Source organism: Crocuta crocuta, unplaced genomic scaffold, assembly GCF_008692635.1.
Source record: "Crocuta crocuta isolate KB4526 unplaced genomic scaffold, BGI_CrCroc_1.0 scaffold92, whole genome shotgun sequence".
Taxonomy (NCBI): domain Eukaryota; kingdom Metazoa; phylum Chordata; class Mammalia; order Carnivora; family Hyaenidae; genus Crocuta; species Crocuta crocuta.
In genome coordinates this window covers 2170176-2188474 of record NW_027528804.1, presented here as the reverse complement: position 1 = coordinate 2188474, position 18299 = coordinate 2170176, and the positions used below count along the sequence as shown (strand labels likewise).

The 18299-nt window shown below is 39.2% G+C and overlaps 1 long non-coding RNA gene across 1 annotated transcript; it reads left to right on the top strand.

Annotated features, from left to right (window-relative positions):
• Nucleotides 1-7149: 7149 nt before the first annotated feature.
• On the top strand, nucleotides 7150-7639 carry LOC144224626 (uncharacterized). Its single transcript, XR_013333098.1, has 2 exons — nucleotides 7150-7332; nucleotides 7430-7639. It is a non-coding gene; the product is annotated as an uncharacterized LOC144224626 (long non-coding RNA).
• The last annotated feature ends 10660 nt before the right edge of the window (nucleotides 7640-18299 follow it).

Here is an 18299-nt window from a genome sequence, read left to right as displayed (position 1 = left end):
TTTCTATTTTATATTAGCTACAAATCATTTAATTTGTGTCAGGCACATGCCAAGTGCTTTACAGAGGTTAATTTATTTCAATTTTCCAGAATAAATTGATATTGTCATTATCAGCCTCATTTGTGTAGATGAGGACATGGAGACTTAGAAACAGATCACAGTGTTTGTAAATATTTAGCTAGGATGTGAAGTTGGGTGGAGTTTGACAACAAAACATATGCCAACTGCTAAATTAGTGAATATCCAACTAGGTATTACAGAGAACATTAAGACACACATAACTGCTTCATGATATTTTGCCATGTTTGAGTTGTTGATATTTGGGTATAAACACCAGGAAATAAAAAGAACCAGATTAAAGAGCTGGGAGGCTCTTTCACTTTCATTCTAGTACTGGGCCCACCTGCCAGCTCTGCCTGGATCTCAGTTCAATGATCTGAAGAGGTTCCAACTGTGCAAGTATGTTAGAACATGTGCCCTAAGAAAGCTTGCAGTTGTTTTGTCTGGTTTTCCTCTGTATCTTCAGTACTTGAAATAGTGCTTGGTACACAGTAGGTGCTAGATTTACACTGTTGAATCAATGAGCGATACTACCAGAGTCCAAGATTTCCATGGCTTTTCCATGTTGACATTATCTGCCAAAGCTTTTTTGCTTTGAATCACAAGAATTCCTTTCAGAATTACTTCATTAAACACAAGTCAAATTATAACAAGAATTCTATAGCATCTTATGAAATACAAAGAAATATTAAAGTATAAGGCCACAGGAAGAATTCGGTATAGTTCTGGGAGGCTCTTTCCCTTTCATTCTAATACCGGGCCCACCTGACAGCTCTGTCTGGGTCTCAATTCAATGATCTGAAGAGGTTCCAACTGGCTTTTGTTGAGTCAATCATTTGCCTCTCCTGTGTCAGGTGATAATTTGGTCCAATAAGTTTTAGCCAGCGAGGGAGCAGAGTCATGCAGTGCAAACGTAACCAACTTAAGCATTCACTGTCTGAGGGCAACCCACTTTCAGAGCAGAAATGTGTGTCCAGGATGGGCATGCTGGAATGTCTGGAATGCTGATGTTGCTGGCTTGAGAACGTGCCTATGACCCACACGGCCTGATGTTATTTTCTCCTGACTCAGCATACTCACAACAGAGTAGATTTCATTAGCTCTTGCAATTGTTTGTACATTTGGAACTTGTTTGTGCACTTTCCAAAGAAAGCGCGTTATTAAAGTGATTAGATGTTGATACTTGATCATTGGTAAACATCTGTTGTTGGCCAATGAACATTGGTTTCAGGTGATGTGCTAGCTTTCTCAATCACATGGCCAAATTAGTGGTCTTAGGTTTCTTTTTCAATTTGATATATGGAATGGATCATGTATGGCACAAATTCTTATTTTCCATTAGCAAAAGCATATATTTTAAGTGCTTTGCAAATGACATTCCTTAGTCACTGGCGAAGTGTGTTATGGTACTTCATGTGCATTTAATATTGTCACTGAAGCTTTCCACAATAGATTTATGAAGAAAATGATTATGTGATCCAAGTTAGATTGAGAAGTAGTGGTCTCCCGCAGAAGAAAGGACCAGGGCCTGAGAAATATTATAGAGTAAGGAACCACATTTTCTTCTCCCTCGTTCAGCCTGGATTCTAAATCATTATCCTAATTCATCATGTAAGAAGGGGACTTTCTACTTTAACCAATGTCATAATTCTGGCACAATTATGATGTGGTTGTTTGTAATATGTAGAAATGAGATACTGATTAGGAATACAGATCTGTTGATTAATTTCTTTCTTTTCTTTCTTTCTTTCTTTCTTTCTTTCACATATATCCATGGTTTTATTTTTACTTTTATTTATTTTTATTTTTTTCTCAAATAANTCTCCCCCACCCCCATCAATCCTCAGTTTGTTCTCAGCATTCAAGAGTCTCTCATGGTTTGCCTCCCTCCCTCTCCCCAACTATTTTCCCCTTTCTTCCCCTTCATGGTCCTCCATTAACTTCCTCCTAATCCACCTATATGTGCAAACATATCTGTCCTGTGCCTGACTTATTTCGGTCAGCATAACACCCTCTAGTTCCATCCATGTTGTTACACATGGCCAGATTTCATTCTTTCTCATTGCCATGTAGTATTCCATTGTATAAATATTACACATCTTCTTGATCCATTCATTAGTTGATGGACACTTGTGTTCTTTCCATATTTTGGCTATTGTTGAGAGTGCTGCTATGAACGTTGGGGTACACGTGCCCCTATGCATCAGCGCTCCTGTATCCCTTGGGTAAATTCCTAGCAGCGCTACTGCTGGGTCATAGGGGAGTTCTATTGTTAATTTTTTGAGGAACCTCCATAATGTTTTCCAGAGGGGTTGCACCAGCTTACATTCCTACCAACAGTGTAGGAGGGTACCCATTTTTCCACATCCTCACTAGAATCTAGAGTCTCCTGATTTGTTCATTTTAGTGACTCTGACTGGTGTGAGGTGGTATCTCAGTGTGGTGTTGATTTGTATTTCCCTGATGATAAGGGACGCTGAGCATCGTTTCATGTGTCTGTTGGTCATCTGGATGTCCTCTTTGGAGAAATGTCTGTTCATGTCTTCTGTCCATTTCTTCACTGGATTATTTGTTTTTTGGGTGTGGAGTCAGATCTGGTGATTTCAACCTGTGCTGAGTAGATTTGTAAAATTCGGTTGAGAGAGAGGACCAGGTTGCTAGCTTAGTAGAAAAAGCCCTAGAGGATTGAACTCAGTAAGACAAGATTCCAGCATGTAGGGAAAATGTGTCAGCCTCTCCCAATAGTGAGGTAAACACTTTTCCTAATAAGGAAAGGAGTTACTTGTCACAGCAGTGAGGAAGATGTATTCTACCACGAGGCCAAACATGTTCCTTCTCCCAAACGTGTTCCTTCTCCCAAACGTCACCTTCTCTTCCCCTGTCCTGGGGACGAGCTCTAGCTCATTACAAAATGTTAAGAATAAAACATCAACTCTTGAAGTTACAGGGACCATTGATCACCACTGCAGCCAAAGGTGCTCATGGAAATTTGCTTTGTGTGGCTTTCTTCTAAAACATATAGCCTTAATTATTATTTTATTCCTAATACAATGGCTTTAGGATTATTGGTGATTTTTTTTTTGGATGTGCCTCTACAACTTTTCTACACTCACCCTCTCACTCACATTACTTCAAACACACTTGATGTTCATCAGACATCTCAAGCATATTCCCATGTCTGGACCATTGGACTTGCTATTTCCTGTGCCTGGAAAGCTCTTTCCCTATATATTGGTGGAAGATGTGGTCCTTCATTCTATTCAATTTTTGATCATTTTTACTCCCCTGTCCACAATATGTAATATGGCAGCTCTGTCATTTTTATCTCTTTCTGGTTTGGGTTCTTTATATCTCTTACATCCACTTGGCATAAAGTTGTTATGTATATATTTTTTTGTTGTCTGTCTCCTCTTAGGAGAATGTAAAGATCTATAAAGGCAAGGGATTTGTCAGTTTGGTCCACTACCATGTACTAGGCCCTAGAATAGTGCCTGGCACACAGTAGCTTCTCAATAAGTACCTATTGAATACACGAATAAATAGGCAAAATAAATTCTAGACATATTTCACATTTGCATCAGGAAATGCATTACATTTGCATTACCTTAGTAGCATATTTTATGCATAGATATAGGATATTAGATTAGAGTGAATTCCAATTGAATTACTTAATGAGTAGAATAATTTAAAGTTGACTTCCCTCAGGTATCTATTTAACAAATCTGCCAATATTATTTTTTTTGCAATTTATCATCTTGTGTTTATAGCAAGGATTCTGGACTCAATATATCAACTTGTCCTATGAATGTGTCACAATTCCTATTTTGTTTTCAGGTCACCAATTATGAAACATAGGAGGAGGAGGAAAAGTACATTCTATTCTCATACGCAAAGTTTCAGCTCCATTAAAATCAAGAATAATAACTTTTTACTTTTTAATCTAGAGACTCCTTAAAACAAAAGATAGAAAGCACAAAGTGGTTCTAGATCAGCAAATCTTGGAAAGATATACTTGANTTTCTTTCTTTCTTTCTTTCTTTCTTTCTTTCTTTCCTTTCTTCTTTTTTGAAACACTTGGCTTTAAAACATGTGATGAACACAGAAGATTAGCCAGGAAACAAGAGTTAGGCAGAAATGTGAAGTGGACATGGCTTGTCTTTAAGATTCTTTCTGTACTTAGGTTTTGTTCATGCATCAGATGTTCCATTTCTGATGAACTGTTTCTCAAAGTGTATGGTTTGTATATCACCCTCATCCCCACCATTCTTGATACTTCTTTGCTGAAACCTCTTTATCTTGGAATATAGAGAATTTAGGATGATAAATTTTATAACTACTACTAATGTTGTTATTCATTATTGAATAATTCAGATAATTGTTAGTTAATAATTGTTCAGATAATTCAAATGATTAACAATTATTGTGACAATTCAATTTTTGCTATTGGGCTATTATAATTTGGGGAAGGGTTTGAGATCTGCAATCTAGTTAACATAAATGTGTTCTTCCAGCCTTCTGTCGATGGTCCGCATATTTGGCATCATTTGTGCTTAAAATTATTTATTGAATGCTTGATAATGACTCTTGTGCTACTAGCAAATTCAAATCTCTTTAAGGATGTAATCACAGGTCATAGGTAGTAAGAAGAGTTGGGGCTTAATGAAGAAAGTGGGAAGATACCATAGGACTGACCAAATTATGCTTTTAAATTCTTCCCAGTGGAAAATGATTGCTCACCATCTTATTCTGCTTTGTTTTCCCAGAAAGCAGCTCATTTTATTATCAACTAGCATAGAGTCAAGCTTAGTGAACAGGATAGTTTTTAGCTCTCATATGCCAGTATTTAGAAAACAACAATTAAAAATGGCAAGAATGATTCCTATAGAGCTCTTAGCTTTGCATCAATATTCATCTCTGTACTTAAGTTACAGAGCTCTTAGCTGGAAACTAACTCTATCCACTGCTGGTGTCCAAATGGAGCTAATGAATGGGAGAGGCAGCTACCAGGAGCCAATTTTCTTGAGGGGTTGAGGCAATACATAGGGTAAAACTGCTCTATTAATGAAGTAGCTTATGGTTGTCACTAATGTTTGTCTCTCTATTCAGTCTTCCTATTGCTATGTTCGAGTCTAACAAGAGGTAGTTCTGAGTCCTAGCTGCAGATCTGCTGTTGACTCAGAATAAGAACTTACACATTGACTTTATTTCTGGATCTTCTCCACTGCCCTCAAGGTGAAGAGTATACCTTTCTGGTATACATTTTAGCAATCTCCTGAAGAAGTAAAAACTAGGTAATATAATGATCAAAATAAGGGTAGGTAGTTTAAAAATTTAAAGTCACAGATAAATATATTATAGATTGTTAGAATGGCAAAATCATTTTGTAAGTAATGTAGTTACTCAACATGGCCTAAATGTGTTTTTATGTCATTTTAGCAGTAGAAAACAAGTATAGATTTTACTTACATAAGTTTTCCATTTCTATATCTTTTCTTCCTCATACCACCCCGACCTTCTTCTATCAATTTCCTTCAGGTTTTTCATTTATCTGCTAGTGATACCCTTTCTGCTTTAGAGTCAGGAAAAGTAGGATTTCTCCTATCAACTCCAGACAGCATCTTGCCTTTTCTCCTTTCTTACAGGATAAAGAAGGTGACTTGCTTCCTCGTGTCTAATTTAAGATGTTGATTTTGCAAAGAAACTCGAAAGCAGTAATTTCTATTTCTTACGCTGAGTTTCAGAGGTTGATTGCATATCTATTTTTGTTAGTTTGTAAAGGGAGGTAAGTCTCTGAACAGATTGGGAATTAGAGATTCTATAGGCTCTAAAAAAGAAAAACTCTCTCATTTTTGCTAGAGGAGTTAGTAGATGATTTTAAAACTTAAAATGAGCCTCATATTTCTGTTCCTTTGGGGCTTATTCTGCATCTTCTAATGACCAATATGTGCAGTCTTAAAGTGAGTTCCATGTTTTTCTCAGTTTTAGTATTTCTTCCTCACACAGCTGTCAGTGGTGCAGCGTGTGGGCTCATCTGTGGGCAGAACCGCTCTCCGGGTGGGCACTGTCTGTGCCCTCGAATGCAGATGGCACTCAGGGGATGGAGCAGGCACTTTCTTTTCTCTCTCTCCTCCCACTCTGCCATCTAATAAAAATCCATTCTCAGTTTGTACAGCATTGTGGGGAGGTTGATTAGCTTACAGGTTCCATTCTCTCTGTTTACAAAGAAAATAAGGGTTTGTATGGAAGTGATGCAAATGGATAATTTAGAGTCATGGACCATGCAGGAAAGAGAGGTTGGTGATGTAGACAAGCCTGGAGTGAATGGAGGTTGAAAAATCATTCCTAAAGAAGTACAGAACTGTCTCCAGAAGTTCTTTCCTGTAGCAAATTTACAATCCTGGGTGAGTCCCAATGCTGATTTTGTTTGATAGTTGTAATCAAATGAATTATAAGCTTTGGGGCATTACATACCTCCGAAAACCAGGTTATTTAGGTTAAATTAGCTTCAAAATGTGTACTTCTCTGCTTTCCAGGTACTGAAAAACAGAAGGCATGACAGATTAGAATTATGAGTATCTAGTGTGAATAGCTACTCTTGAAGAATACCTATTCTTGGATAATGCCAAAGTCTATTAGAAAAAGCCTATTTGCTCCCTGTCCATATAACTTCTGTATCAATATCAATAGGACATGTTTTACTTTGAGCTAGAGAAAAATATGGAGCAATGGTTACTGTAGGAAGAGCAGGGAAAGGAAAGGTTCTATTTGAAATAGTTATGGGAAAGCAACACTTTACAAAGGAAATTAGACTTTGGAAATGGTATATAGCTCGTCTGCGCCCCAGGGAGGCGTCCCTGCCTCCTCGAGGCTGCCTGACTCCCGCGCGTGGGGTTTAGGGGCCCTCGAGGGTGTGGGAAGAGGCGGCGCCCCGGGGTGCTTCGGTCACCACGGGGATCGCCTTCGGAGCCGGAGCCGACTGTGACGCGCCGCGGGGAGGGGCGCCCAGCCTCGGGGTTCCTTCGGCCGCGGCCCTGCGGTCCGGAGCGGGCGTCCCGAGCGGAGTTGGGGGCCGGGGGAGGCCGNCTTTCTGCCTATGGGAAAGCAACACTTTACAAAGGAAATTAGACTTTGGAAACGGTATAGGCTTCAGTACAGGAGAGAGGGGGTGATTTGTTCTCTCCATGGTTAGCATTCTGTTACCTTTCTAGCTCCCAGCGAGATAAACCAGACTGTACCAATTTGCATAGTTGTCGGCCTCAGTTCAGGTCTTTGGTAAGTGGATGGTGTGAAATTTAATAAAAGGAAGCCTCACTTAAAATAGAGTTGAGAGGCCAGCAGGGAGAACTCACGCTCTCCTCCTCATTGTCAGTGGCAGATCCCAACAGGAAGAGACCGCCCCACCAGGAGGAAGAAAGATTTTTCTCTTCTCTCAGCAACAGTCCAGCCAATGAGAGACTGTCACAACTCAGCCAATGAAAAGTCAGCATACTTTGAACTTCCTGTTTACTCCATTGGACTTTGTGTTTATAAGGGCTCCTGCCAGCCTTCCCTTTTCCTCTATAAACTAGCTATGCTCTCACTTGTTCTTTGGGGTGCCTATGGTTTTGTCCTAACNTCATGACCTAAGCGAAAGTCGGACGCTTAACCGACTAAGCCACCCAGGCGCCCCGGGACAGTTTTATTTTTAAGGTTAGCAATATCATGAGGGATTTAGAAGTGCAAGAAATTTACCGGTGCTGGGGGAGGATACTGTGAAAGATAAAGAGGTAGGGAGAGGATTTAGAATCTACTGTACACCGGTGGAGAGGACAAAGGAAGAATGAGTAGGTTGGAATTAGCAGGTCAGACTGCAGTGCTGCCCGGAGAGTCTCAGTGAGGCTGATGGGCTGCCCCAAAGCAAAATTGTCCGTTACGGGAGTCCTGCCTTGGGCATTGGGCAGAAATTGCCGGTGTCCAGTTTCCCCGCCAGGCTCAGCGATTGGTTGGGAGCAGCCGGGAAGGGCGTGGCCTCCGAGTGCGGAACATCTTCCGGCAGAGGGCGGGTCTGGAGCAGTCAGCTCATCAGCTCTGGGCAGTGAGGTTCTCTCTTCAAGGGTGACCTGGGCAGTGCATCTCTGTGCCTGTCACACTGTTTCTGTGTTTTGTATATCATGCGTTTTGGCTAGTGTTAGACTAAGTTCTTCTACTGAGGCCTGAGAATTTTAGCAAATATTTCATTAAACCTCATCCATTTATTTTTCTGAAATTGGCATCTGTACCCAAATCGCTCTGCTCATTTGGGCTGTCTGTTTCCATAAGATGTGTGACTTAAGCAAAATGTGTCTGAGAGTCGTGACTGATCTCCGCCCCACAGCTGAGGCTGTGCAAAATAAGTGCTATTTCTGATATATATTTTTTGCTAGCATATTTCCTAAATCTTTTCCTCACAGTGTGTCACACACTGTTTACCAAGTAAGTCTATCCTTTTCTCTAAGATCAAGAAGAGTTTTTCAGGAAGTGTACCCCCCACCTCCAGCCTATTTGAAAGGACAGAAGGGCGAGAATGCTGACTCTGGGTAGGAAGAAGATAGATGGCTTTTCTCTCCATAAGCCTGGTTCTCCTTCCCAAGATGGTAATAGCAACATTCGCATTCTAATATATTCCCATCAGGAGGAAGCATCTGAGATCTCTGACTCAGCTCTAAACCCAAGCACACCATAGGGCCAGCATGTCTGAGAGGGATGTTCAGCCTGCAGACACCTGCAGCATTTCATCTGCTTCTAAAAAGTGGTGAATTGGTAAACCAATTGGCAAGGCAGAAATAAATCGCCCTGAAGTGACTTCTGGGTTTTGCTCACTTCTTCCTCTCAGCGCTCATCAGGACAGAATATTTTCACTCTGAGAGGGAAGAACTGTGAAGAGATATCAGGAAAGCAGCTTTTAGCATTGAAATGACACCTTTTTAGATGAAAAACAACAACAGCAACGATGGATATTATGTGTGATTTGAAGACTAGTGGTTAAAAAACGGACTTTGAGGTGGCTGCTTTGAAAATGGCTCCCATCCAATGCAGTTCCTCTAGAGTTTAATCTCGTGTCCACGAAAACGAGGCCTTCCATCCTTTATCCTGGAATCAAATCTGAATGTGCTTACTTGTGTGCACCCTTGGCTAAGGGGTTCCTTCAAATGACCTGGCCCATCCCGTCCACAGAGGTAAAGATTTTTTCCAAAGATGAAAATGTCGGGGTTAAGTAAATTACTGTGAATGTTAAAGATGATTAGTGTCCTTATAATTGTATAAGAGAGAGTACAGCTAAGAAAAAGCAGTGTTTTTGAGACTCAATTCTAAAAAGCAGTTGGTTATTCTATTTTCAGAAAATTAGTTGTGGCTACTATTAGTTTTTATCCATATCGATTTTATCCATATCCAAGTAGGCTACCACTAGGTTTATTAGATACGAAACATAGCTATCTGTTCTCTACACAGCTCCAATGAAACTCTTGTCAAAGAATTGCATCAAGTTGGTGCCCAGGGCAAATGTTTACCATTGTAATAATTCTACAAGAGCAAGTTTTTGGGACCTGACAGCACATTTCCTGAAAAATTGCTGATGGACATCTGCTCCATACAAGACTGTGAGTGTGGGTCTACGTGCTAGGGTTTACTCAGATACCCTGCTAATAGGAAGAAGCCTGATAGGGTGCTATTTCCTTAAAGGGCAGCTCTTGATAGTCCCTGTCCTGATTATGACCTCATACAGCCACTTATCATGCTCTTGGTTGGCCATCTGGACCTAAAAATATTCTATTTCTATTACAAAGAAAGGGGACATTCTACAATGGAAAAGTTTGAGTATTTCTGGAACTCAGTAGATTTAATACTGGAAGTGTTACCATTGAGTTAATTGTCCAATAGTTTTAGGTGAACCTAAGTTTTATATTTGAAATTGTACTCCCAAATGGAGTTAATGAAGTTACAATGCTGGAGAAAGTAAGTTGATCCTTTATAATAGCACGTATAAAACTAGGTCTTCATTCTAGTTCCTTACCAAATCTTTAAATGGAGGCCATATTTTACTCTATTTAGTTTGCTATTCTTCTTTTGGCACTTTGGTGAAATAGTACATATTTAAAGATTGGTATTTTGGAACTCTGCAAACCACATAAGTGTTTTTGCTGGGAGAAGTTATTTCTGTTAGTTGCCTTCTTTACTTACAAGTTGACTGTAAAACATCATGAAGTTTATGCCCTATATAAATTGCTTTAATTATGTAGGGTTTATGTAACTTATTCTTGTTTGTATAGGCTAAATGGGTGCATGAATTCTTTTTCTAAGGAACCGGAGAAGCTTGTTTAATGCTGCAATAAATAAATACAACCACATTTAAATGAAAGTATTTAGTTTTACTGGCTGTACTTGAGTCTTGATCACCAAGATCATTGTCTTTGCATGACGATACTTCATTTTGGTAATTAAGTGGAAAGAACAGGCCAGTATTCTCATCAAAGCAGTCCCAGATGGCAAGTGTAATTCTTAGACTTCCAGTTTACCAACATAAGAATACTTCCTACCCTCTCCTCTGTCCTACAGAAACAAACATGGCCCAGATGCTGTGATAAATGTGTGGGATTCATCCTATATTCTTGTAGGAACATTTGTCATGGCCAACTCTAATTTAAGACCAAAAAATGCTTTCAGCTGCTTTTATCCAGTTGCTAAATCAAATAACAGTATCAGAAAGAAATTCGAGGAATTTTGAAATGACCAAGGAGCTAATATATAATGAAAATTCTGGTGTCAAATAAAAAATGTCAGGATAATACCTATAACACTCACTTTTGTTTGCTTTGTATTCTACAGGCAAATTAGACTTTGTCAAATAAGATATAACAAGACTTCAAAAAATTTTCAAAATCTAATCATTGCCCATTTTAATTATAGTATTGTCTGGTCAACTGATAAGACCGTGGCACATAGTCTTTAAGTTTCTTCTGGACATCCTCATTTTAGAGATTATCTCTATGTCCTTTCTGTTTTAATATGCTTCCATTTTACTGGTCTTAATCATTCACAGTATGCTGAATACGAAAAGTGCTGAAGAGATGTCACACTTGCTTTCCTTACTTATGTATGTTTCAGGGTTGGTGATAGTGTTGTCATGATGAAAGTCCAGATCTCCTAAACTCCTGTGTTACTATATGGTATCTTACTCTTGGTTTGTCAAGGGCTTGAGTTATTTTCTTTTGGTAAATATTTATAGAGCATTCAGAAAGTGTCCTGGTTGATGATATGAGGGACATTTTATTTGTGAGTAGATAACAAGATGAGAAAAGTGTTGAGGAGAAGGGAATGAGACAGAAGATTCTTTTTTTTTTTTTATTTCTAGGAGACAGAGAGAGAGAGCGTGAGCAGGGGAGGGTCAGAGAGAGAGGGAGTCACAGACTGAAACAGGCTCCAGGCTCTGAGCTGGCAGTCAGCACAGAGCCCGATGCGGGGCTCGAACCCACGAACCGTGAGATCATGACCTAAGCGAAAGTCGGACGCTTAACCGCCTAAGCCACCCAGGTGCCCCGAGACAGAAGATTCTTAAGCTCTTAGGGTAATCCCACTCTGCCTAATGCTTTCTTTACATTTGCATATATTAATTGGATTCTTATTTCTATGCTTTGTATATGAAAAATTTAGGGTTGGGCAAGTGAAAAGCACTATATGACCAGTTGTCCAGAAAAAGACTTTTGTGTTACAGATAGATAGTAAGTTTCTTGAGCAAATAGTGTAACTACTGGTGCATAATTGTCATTAGTTAGAATTTAAATTATGTGTTTTCTAGGCCTGGTATAACAAAGCACCACAAAAATAGGGGCTTAACAGACAGAAATGTACTGTATCATAATTCTGAAGCCAATAAGTCTGAAATCAGGGTGTGGCTAGGGCCATACCCCCTTTGAAATCTTGAGAGGAGACCTTTCCTTGGCTCTTCTTATCCTAGGCGTTCCTTGGCTTGCAGTTATAACACTTCAGTGACACTCTTGTCTCATATGTGTCTGTATCTTCACATGGTTTTCTCTCCTTCTGTGTGTCTCTCTCCTTTTCTATGAGGACACAATGCATATTGAACTAAGGGCCTGCCCTACTTCAGTATGAGTTCATCTTGATGACTCCAAAGTCCTTTTCAAAGAAGGTCACATTCACAGGTACTGGGAGTTAGGACTTCATATCTTTTAGGGGGATATATTCAATCCAGAATCTCTATGTTTTGATTTCTCTAATCTAGACTCTGTTACAATACAGAAACAACCCTGGCTATCTGAGCAGATGGGAATTTATTGTGAAGATATTGGGGAGTGACATAACAAATGGGAGACTGGAGGACTGACTGAGCCAAGAGAATGGATGGGAATCAGGGGTTCTCTGGGGGAGGATCAGACAGAATTGCAGCCAAGGTCATGCCACAGGAAGGTCTGACCTCTAGTCTGCCCCCACACCATGATTAATCGGACTTCAACCATTGAATCAGCATCTCAGGAATAAATATCTGATTGAATTTAGAAAACTGACTGTGCCAAGAGTGAACTGAGGAAGAATCTGCCACCCTCAGTTTAGGATGTGGGAGGCTGCAGTGGGAGTGAGTAAGTTGGAATCGCTTTCTTGTTAAAACTACAGTAAATTGGGAATTTTCTCAAAAGAATGGTGGTGGTGCCAATAGGAAGAGGGAAGGAAGATTCAGATACTGGATCACCAAATATGACAAATGTTTGCTGGAGGAAGGTACAGTCTATGGCACCAAACTAAAACAACCAGCTTCTCAGGGATTAAAAAGATGCTCAGTTCATAAAAAGAGCAAGATTGGGCTCTGTCTTCTAAGTTATCCATCAGCTATCAGTACTAGAAGGAATACCAGTGACAAGCACATGTAATCTTAAAACAAGGAATTGGAAGATACAGATTTTGAGAGGAAAAAATGGTAACAGGGCATCCTCCTATGTGAGGACAATGGAAGGAAAAGGGTGATATCTGACTCCCGAGGAGACTTGGTTTTTCATAGTAGTTGAAGTTCCTATGTCTATAAAAATCATGGGAAAACTTTAAATAAAAACAGAGAATCTTCCAGTTTCAGGTGACCAAAAGCTACATCAAATTGGGGCAAGGGCATCTTCTTTTATCCCCATGAAATTTTGGCTGAGAATCAAGTGGGTCACCTGTGAGTGGCAGTCATCTTAGGAGGAGCAGTGTCTTCACAAAGCCACTAGCAGCACACACAGCAGAAGCACATGCAATATATTGTCATGAGGGTCCCCCACATAACTAGAGAGATGCTTTAGGAGGGGTGAATGAAGATGGGACTGCTGGCTAAGGAAGAAGAATGCAGACATTTTAAAAGTTTAAGTTAGGTATATTTCTAATAAAGGATGCTGAACACACTGCCCGATCTAATCCTTCTCCTGTCTGTGGGAAGCTAAGATGTAAAAATACTGTACCAAATGCTTCATGTCTACTTTTCTTGTAACACTGATAAGGTCATGCCTTTTCTCGGGGGAACATCAAGTCATGGTGCTCAGCCACTGTCACGTAACTCGCATTATTTCAAGAAGGGCTTATTCTCAGCTGTCTATTGTTTCTTCAGCAAATCTGTAATGGCCCTTGGTCTTAAGACAATGTTCGTGTCTAAATCCAAGGTGAATAGAATAGGTCAGAAGGCTATCTTGAGTTTCCTCCAGGGGCCACCACATCCAATAGACAAGACTGTCCTAAGGGCTGGTGTCAGGCTGGTGCTTTATTCTGCTCAGCCGCACAATCTAGGAAGGAAACAGTTCTGAGCAAATGATACTGGTACTCAAACTAACTGGGACGCCCATTAGTAGTGTTCAATTCACCAACTCCCCCCATTTGTTTCCTTTTGTGTAACCACTATCTTTCAAAACTGAGAACGTATATATCCACTCACAGATCTGATAAATGTTTCATATGGTACCAGGTGTTCTAAAGTCTGTTTTTCTGCAATCTGGACCTTTAAAGTATGTGGTTGAATCATATTATAAGATTATTAATAATGAGGGTTGAACATATTTAAAGAAGAAATAATCATATTCAACATAATTTAAAATTTTTATATGAAGAAGAGAACTAACAAAAGAAGAACTAATCAATGAATAATTTAATGCTGGTGCCTTGATTATAGATGTACGTGATATTCTTCCTGAATTTGTAATTTGGTATTTTTAGATTTTGATGAAAAATGAGTTTAATGAGGGTCATTTTATTTAACTAAATATAGTTGAAAAATAAAGAAAATCTAAATTCTAAAAGTAGGTAGTCCATGAATAAAGCTTTGGTTGCGACTGTGGTAATACTGACATTGAAGTTGCCTAAAATTATGCTGTGTTATTATGTATATGATTAGATCATATAAAGTTCAAAAGGATTGTATATTGATTATAGACACCTGAGTAACTTGATGAATCTTGTATTAGCTTGACTGGAAAGCTGGACTTTTGCCAGGAGGAATGTTATTATTTAATTTAATTTAATTTCTTATTTCTTATTTATTTTATTTTAGTTTATTATTTTTTAACCCAGAAGGTGACCTGATAGCACCTATTCATTTAAAAAAACATCAAACAAGCACCTGAAATGTGAACTAACTGCTTGAAATAAGAATTGAGCAGCAAGGTAAATAGATTAAAATATTTTGGTTAAGAAAGATGTTATTAGATAAACTTATTAGAAAAAACTGAATTAAATTAGATTCTTGATGGGACTCAATGTACCAGTCAGAGATCCATAAGAAACAGGAACCATTCTAGACATTTCAGTCAAAAAGGAATTTAATACAGGGGATTAAGAGTTTATAAGATCCTTCCGAGATCTAAGAGAAGTTGGTTCTGGTTAACATGACTATAGCTAAAATATGGTGGTCAGGAAGAAGCTAATGCCCATTACCACCACTGGTGCTACTCAACTTGCCTCAGGCTCCCGGAACTGGTGAACAGAGCCCCAGATGAGGATCCCACTGGCCACAGACAACAGCATGAATCTACCCTACTGGCCAGCCTCTACAGCAGCAGGAGGTGCTCTCTGTCTCACCTCATCTTCCAGATCTCACAAGATACCATCTCATGGTGGAATGTATATCATATGCAGCTCCTTCCTGCTGGGGAGCGTGACAAATGCATGGTTTGCCTTCTGGCTCCCTTAACATAGGAGCCTTCATAGAAGGGGATGAAAATGGATGCTAAGTCCACATCTAGCACACTTAGTCTATTTTGAAAATTCATGATAGCCTCCTTTAGTTTTTTAGGAAGGTAACAAAAACATTAGGAAACCTTCCTGAAACGATTCTACATTCACAGGCAACTTCACAAGTGTCTAAAGTTTAACTTTGTCAGAATGTGACACAGTCCCCATGGATTAAAGGGCTTTAGACATATAACCTGAAACTTATTTTTATTTTTTAATATGAATTAAAAATTTTTTTTTAAAGTTTATTTTTGAGACAGAGCTTGAGCAGGGGAGGAGCAAAGAGAGTGGGAGAATCTGAAGCAGGCTCCAGGCTCCGAGCTGTCAGCACAGAGCCTGAAGCAGGGCTCAAACTCACAGACCGCAAGATGATGACCTGAGCCAAAGTTGGCCGCTTAATGACTGAGCCACTCAGGTGCCCCTGAAATTTATTTTTAAATAAAATATTATCTTCTGTATTTAGTATGAGGAATATTACCACCTCAATTACAATGTTCTTGGTGACACTGAATCCAGTCTTACCTACTTGCTTGCTGTATTTCAAGATGATAAGTGACTAAAGATGCTGTTACTACTGGTAATTCAATGTTTATCAAGTATTTACTAAGTTTTAGATGTTTCATAAACATAATTTTTTAATTTTCACAACTACCCAATGAAACATTACTATTCACTCCATTTTCCCACAAGGAAACTCAGAATTAGATTAATTACCTTTTTCAATGTCATACAATCCACCAAATATATCCTTCTGTCTTCTCCACCTTGGCAAATACTGTCATCTACCAAATTGCTCAAGTCAAAAATCTCAGGCATTCCCCATATTCTTTTATCTTACTCCTACATCATACCCAACTGCAAGTGCTATTGATTGTATCACCAAAGTATGTCTAAAATCTGCCTCCTCTATCATCTCAGTTATCACTCTGGTCCAAGCCACCATCATCTCGTGAATCTCTCACAAAACCCCTGACTGGTCACTTTGTCACTACTCTTGCCTCTCTGTAGTCCATATTCTGTTTTGCAGTGAGAATGAATTTTTCTGTTTAAAACATTTGAATGGCTTCTCACTGTACTTAGAATAAAATTCAAACTTCTTTCATGATGTTTCTCTTACTTACCTCTACAAACTCATCTTATTCTCTCACCCTTATCCACTACACCCCATCCACACTGACTCTATTAGTTTGCCAGGACAGCCATAACAAAGTATACAGATTGGATGGCTTAAATGATAGAAATGCATTTTCTCACAATTTTGGAGGCTAGAAATTGAAGATTAAGTTGCCCAGCAGGGTTGGATTTTTCTGAATGCCTTGAGGAAAAGATTTGTTCCAGGCCTCTCTCTTTGGTTGTTAGATGGCCATCATTTCCCCACGTCTTCATATCATCATCCATCTGTACATGTCTGTGTCCAAATTTCATCTTATTAAAAGAACTCTAGTCATATTGGTTCACGGCCTCATTTTAAGCCAAATACTTCAATAAAGACCCTATCTTCAAAGTTGGTCACATTCTGAAGTACTGGGGATTAAGAAGTCAGCATAAATTCTTGGGTGGACACAATTCAGAACATAAAAGTGGTATTCCCATTTTCAGAAAATGTGTGGTTCATTCTGATCTTGGGGTCTTTGGATTAGGTATGTTCTTTACCTTGAGTGCTATTCTTGCTTCTCATGTTATGTCTTCTTACCATAAAGAAACAAAATAAAACAAAATAAAATAAAATAAATAAAAAATCACAGTCAAGGTACCACAGTAGATAGAAGCCAGGGTGAGGAGAACATATGGTGATCATAAGTAAGATTCCTATGTCCTTCAATGTCACTGTTAATGACAGGTTATCTGCTGGGATTTCCCAAATCTGCTGACGCAGAGGACCTGTGAAGTACTGGGCATAACTTGCCATGTCTGAGTTATAGAACACCTCATTGTACAACATTGTGACAAATTGTCAATGTTTTGTGAGGATGCTTAAGGCTCTTTAGTGTAACTGTAGATGCTTTCACTAAGTGCCAGGCATGAATGCGAAAGCAGCATCAGTTCATACTTCCTGGAATCTCTGTCCCTCTTTTGCTCAAATAAAGATAAGAGAAAGTGCTAGGGGCAAAAGTTTAGCAACTTTATGATAGTCGGTATAGCATTTCCATCCACTCCCTGAGAAATGAAAGAGACCACCCACAAGAAATTGTTCATGAATTTGCTGAGAGCTAATTTCTCTCTCTAAGGGTCACTTATTGACATACAGGGCAAAAAAGGCTCTCTGAGCAAAACTGTCCTGCTAGTTTCCATGGACACAGATATTGCTTCAGTGTTTGATACATGCAAATGCACAGAATCTCCAAATGGTCTTGCACCAATTCTGTGTGGAACCAAGCTTAATGTTTATTTGGAGACATACAAAGAATTATACAGAAATTACAGTGTTTTACTTAGAGACATGCCTACCAATTCATTCCTTTGAAGACAAGTGATTTTCATTCTGACTGAAATTGATTGTTATTTGCAAAAGTCAGAATGTAATATTTTGCTTTATGCTAATTAAAGACAAATCCTGAATGCCAAGTATCATGCATGCCACCACTCCCCTCCCCCCATACCATTATCCATGGCAACCATCATTAATTGATCTTGATCTTTCCCATTAAACCCAAGTTTCAGGCTCCATCTAAATACATCATTTTAGGCATCAATCAGCCAGTTTTTCTTTTCCCATTATGTGGAAAATGAGGCCAGCTTATAGTTACATAAAATGTGAGTCAGTATATTTCAAACTATATAGATTTTATTGCTGGATTACTTAGTCTAAGATTTTTTTAATGCTTATTTATTTTTGAGAGAGAGAAAGAGAGTGAGTGGGGGAGGGGCAGAGAGAGAGGGAGACACAGAATCCAAGGCAGGCTCCAGGCTCTGAGCTGTCGGCACAGAGCCTCACACAGGGCTCAAACCCACAAACCACGAGTTGATGACCTAAGCTGAAGTCAGCCACTCAACTGACTGAGCCACCCAGGTGCCCCTCT